Consider the following 4,919-nt stretch of genomic DNA (forward strand, 5'->3'; position numbering starts at 1 on the left):
GAGTAGCAGGCAAGAGCCCCGTGTGGGCTGGACAGGGACGAGGACGGTGACTGGAGATGGAGTTGCGTGGTGGCGGGCGTGTAGAAATGTCGTCGCCTTTGCTTGAATGCAGTGTCCTGCGCACTTTTGACATCAGTCTCATGCTTGGTGTTAGGGTCGACACTCTACTGTTGGGTAAAATGGGGCTCAGACTATCTGAGCAACTTCTCAGGGGTCCCACCTCTAGGAAATGGAGCAGCTGAACTTCAAACCCCGGTCGGTGCTGGAGCCTGCTTTGCTGGTGTCCATGGTGGATTTTCAGCTCTTTTGCGTCCAGGACCGGGAGGGCTACATCCATCTTCTGCGGGAAGTCGAGAGCTGGTCCAGGTGGGACCGCACGCGGGGGAGCCTGTCGCGGACTCCAGCATGTGGTGGAATTACTGGCCATTATCTCCACACCAGGGAGAGCGTCGCCACCCAGCTTTTACGAAGAGGGAGTCGGCTTCAGTGTCTGATGGTTTCTGTCCCCCTCGCATTTCTATGTAATAGCTTCCGAAAGAAAAGGCTCTGTCTTCCTTATATGTTACGGCTCTTTCTGTTAACCCATCTCTTCAAGGATCTAAAGAAGGAGGCCACTGTGGGGGCTGCATGTCACCAAACAAACTTGGGCTCCAATCTCCATGACACCAAGGACTGGTTTCAAAAGCAAAGACAACAGGCAATTTTGAAGCCGATTCCTCCTGTGATGCTTGACAGCCTTCAGACAGCGACCGAGGAACCGACAGGACCATCTCCTCCGCATCACAGAGATGGGAGGACCAGCCCCTGCCCCTCCCTCAAGGCAGCATCTTCCCCATCCCGGGCTCACCCCGGCTGGTTCCCGGGGCCCCACTATTAGGTGAGTAATAAGAGCAGGATATAAACCCGCCCTTCAGGCCAATCCCAGAGAGAAAGTAACATGTCCAAACACCCTGTTGTTATTATTACCAATGATAGTAAGAGGAATAATGAGCAGTAACTGCCTTTATTAAAGAAACCAGGGAAGCGCACGTGACGGGTGGCCCCGGGGCCGTCTGGGGCCCGCGCGCCCGGCGGCGCTGCAGCGTGTGCCGGCCCGGCTGCGGGGAGCTCCCCCGCAGCGGCGCGGCCCTCTGCAGCAGGTCCGGACTCACCTTATAAATACATAATAGCCTAAACGGACTTTCTGTTTATCAGCTGCGCTGTAAGTGTGGGTTGTCCTCCTATAAACCTGCCTCTTTAATAGGTGCGCTTTGGAAATAACACCGTAATTGTAGCCAGTTAAAGCCCAAGGTATTTACCCTTCATCTGTGGCTACTTTTCCCTCAGTTTTGGAATTCACAGGGACATCCTAGGCTTCCTTAGCCCTAGAACCTTCTCCAAGGCCAAGTGCAGCGCTCTGAACATTCCAAAGTCACAATGAAAGTGCTTTTTGCATGAGTGGATCGTGGCAGAGGTCTTAGAGGCGATCTCCATCATTCCCCTGCTTCCCCGGGGCTGAGACCATCCTAAAAGGGTCGTGATGGCGATGAAGAGGACGCAGAGCTTACGAGCAAAACAGATCCAGCTTCAACATGCAGTGTCTATTTGAGTGAGACGCACCCCTTGGTGCCCTGAGTGTGTCTGACGCCTGGAATAGGTCATGTTTTTCACACCTCCTCCCCCTCTTCCTCAAAATTATTTTCCATCGTAATTGTGCAGCAACCATGATTTTCTTGATTTGTTCTTGATTTGTTCTTTAGTTTTTAAATACCAATTCTAAAAGATAAACAATGATATTAAAGACATTGTCAAAATTCAGTAAAGTGCTTCATGCACGAGCCAAGACGAACAGTTAACAAACAAAAGGTTAGGTATTTTACAGTTCATAGTGTGTCCTACTGGTTTACATTTTAAATACAAATGAAGTCCCTGGGTCCTTGCATCAAAGCACAGAATTGAAGTAAAGCAAATTCTGTTTCTTTTCCTTTACAATCTCTGTGCTGTCACCATCTCCAGTGTGTGTCTCTAACATCACCGGGCAATTCTCTGACTCCCTGATGGGTGTCCCACAGATTGAACTCAGTTCTGACGCTGCCTGCCTGGGGGCAGTGTCAGACCCCACAGGCTGAGGGGTCCGTCCCACGAGGCTGCCCCCACCCCAGAGGCCGGCTGAAAGTCCAGGTCATAACCTGTGCTTCCCACTAACTGGCTGTAGATCGAAGGTTCCTATGACCTGCTCTTTGGGATCAATTACTTTGTCAGAGCTGCTCACAGAACTCAGGAAACCAGTTTCCTTGCTAGATTGCTGGTTTACTACAGAAGATATTAAAGACACAAACGAACAACCAGATGAAGAGATTGTGTAGTGGGCGAGGCCTGGAAGGGTCCCAAACACCGGAGCTTCTGTCCCAGGGGAGTTTGGGGTGTACCAGCCTCCGGGGACATGGATGCATTCTGGTTCACCTGGGACCTTTTGGAACCTCTTCCTTGTGCGTTTTTCTGAGGCACGACTGGCTAAGTCGTTGGCCCATCTCCCCCTGGCTTTCCAAAAGTCAGCTCATTATCATCACGCGTTGTGGAAAGGGGCTTGCTATGAATAACAGGACACCCATCTCACCTTTACGGCTCTTAAGCTATTTCAGGAATGGAGGACGAAAGACCAAATGTTACAACAAAAGGCGCTCTTATCACTCAAGGAATTCCAGGCTTTGGAAGCTGTGAGCCAGGCACCATATGTGTTTAGTATGAGTTACAATTTCACGCCACTTTTTTCAAATCAACTGTTTGAATGCAAGAAGATACGATATCACAGCAGTTGATGGGGACTGTCTGAGAGAGCAGATCGGTGGCTGTGGCCGTCGCGCCGTCAGGAAGACACTGTGGGAACACAGGCTTTTTCACTGAGCTTGCGAGGGTAGGGCAGGTGGGGGTGCAGGACAATGTAACTGGGGGTTCTCCAAATTAACTGCCATATGAAGTGCAATTTTTATTAAAGATACGTAATAAAACTGTGCTAATTTGAAGTATGTGTGTGGGTGTTTAGTTAAACTCAATAGTAGTCACAGAAATTATTTAGAACTCAGACCAATGTAAGATTTGCTTTGAGAATGCAGAGAGCATTTTATCACTGACTTTGTTAGAACTGCAGGTGCGTGGTGATAATAAAAGGTTGACGTTAGTTTCATTATTTTAAAAAAATTTACTATTTTTTGTTTGGGTTTATTTTTTGAGGGGGGAGGTAATTAGGTTTATTTATTTTAATGGTGATGCTGGGGATGGAACCCAGGAACTTGTGCATGCTAAGCTCTCTCACTGAGCTCTACCCTCCCCCCTGGTTTCATCAATTAAAAAAAATTCTGTACAGAAAATGCCCCCACCCACCCCCGCCCCACCCCTGCCCTTGTCTCAGTGCTTGAGCAGGGATCCCTCCGAGAACTCATCATAAAGGATCCGGGGAGGGTGAGCACCGTCTAGCCCCAAGCCCGTCCCGCAGAGACAGGGGTGGGCTTAGCTCAGCAGGACCCCTGCCCAGGGACTCACATCTGCATCCTTCAGGGTTGAGGCGGTGATAACAGAAAGAGCCACTGATTAAATGCTCTGAGATTTTAGGGCGTGGCTAATTTAGTGTAGGGGTCCTTACCAGCAAAATATTACCCCAGAGTAACAGGAGTCAGTTTGCCCCTTCTTCCTGCAGAATGTCACAGGCTGAGGGACCTGCTGTCCCCAGCAGAGGATGGCGACTAGAGACCGAACAGCCGCAGAGCCCAGGTAGGAGCTGATCGCGTGGTGACCCGGCAGGTATTCCCTGGGAAGCACTGTCCGCATCCCAAATTATACTGGGTGAGTAAGATTTCTGTGGTCTTGCCTTCAACAAGAACTTCCATAGACGTTATCTTGTTTCAGTCTCCCAGTATCTGTAAGATGCAAACCCTCACCCTCAGCCCTGTTTCGTAGCTTAGAAACTCAGATCCAGAGAGAATGATCAGATCTCCCAGGCATGCAGAGTGGAGACTAGAGCACTGTTCTTTTTAAGCTTTTGTTTTTCTGAGTGACTCTGGAGCAGGGCTGGCAAAGGAGAGACCATGAAGTGTGCGCTGAAGATTCTGGTCCCACACGGCTTGTAGGTATGAAACTTCAGGTGCCAGAGTGAAAAACAAAGTCCTCTTTATCTTTTTAAAATTTTTCAAAATGGAGGTGGATCTTCCTAGAGTGAAATGTCCAAGTCACAGGTGCACAGGAGGGGATTGCAAGCGTTTAACCCCGACCCAGAGCCCGACCGAAACCACTTCCCGCAGCCCAGCACGCCCTGTCGCCCCTCCCACATGTACCCACCCTCCAGGGTGACCACTGGCCCTGATTCCATTGCAGGAGATTCATTTAAAGATTTCTTTCTCCTTTTGTGTGTGTGTGTGTGTGTGTGTGTGTGTTTACAGGACGCAACTTTTCAGGCTGAGATTTTTTCTGAAATTCATTTACTTTTGTGATTCACAGAGCAAAGGTGAGACGCTCCATCTCAGAAACTTTGTCCCTGTCGACCCACCCCTGGAATGAGTTTCCCCGGGGAGCCGCCCTGCTGTGCCCCCTCACCTCCACCTGCACCTCTGCCAGGTCTTCCCTCGGACACCTTCTCGGTGACGCCTCCTCTGAGCGGACTGGTTAAAACCACAGCCCTGATCCAAGTCCAGGGCAGACGTCTCAGCTCTGGCTGGCCACACAGCCCCCTTTGTGACCTGTCTGTGATTTTTACTTCGTGGGCACTCAGAAGAGTTTACTGTCCACTGGCCTCACGTTCCTGACGCTTTTCCCATATTTGGCATTTCTCAGGGGCTGGAGGCTCCGAGGTCTCCTTGTATTGATGCCGTGTGTAAACAAACAGAACAAAGGAGGCAGTGGGTATTTGGATCGAGGGTTATCCTGTCTGCATGTGGATCTGACAATGG

The 4,919-nt window shown here is 50.1% G+C and overlaps 1 long non-coding RNA gene across 1 annotated transcript; it reads left to right on the forward strand.

Moving 5' to 3' along the window:
* The first annotated feature begins 337 nt into the window (after window positions 1-337).
* Window positions 338-4,683, forward strand: LOC116661318. Its single transcript, XR_004317193.1, has 3 exons — window positions 338-877; window positions 3,674-3,819; window positions 4,471-4,683. It is a non-coding gene; the product is annotated as an uncharacterized LOC116661318 (long non-coding RNA).
* Window positions 4,684-4,919: the final 236 nt, after the last annotated feature.

This window comes from Camelus ferus, chromosome 34, assembly GCF_009834535.1.
Source record: "Camelus ferus isolate YT-003-E chromosome 34, BCGSAC_Cfer_1.0, whole genome shotgun sequence".
In the NCBI taxonomy this organism is placed as follows: domain Eukaryota; kingdom Metazoa; phylum Chordata; class Mammalia; order Artiodactyla; family Camelidae; genus Camelus; species Camelus ferus.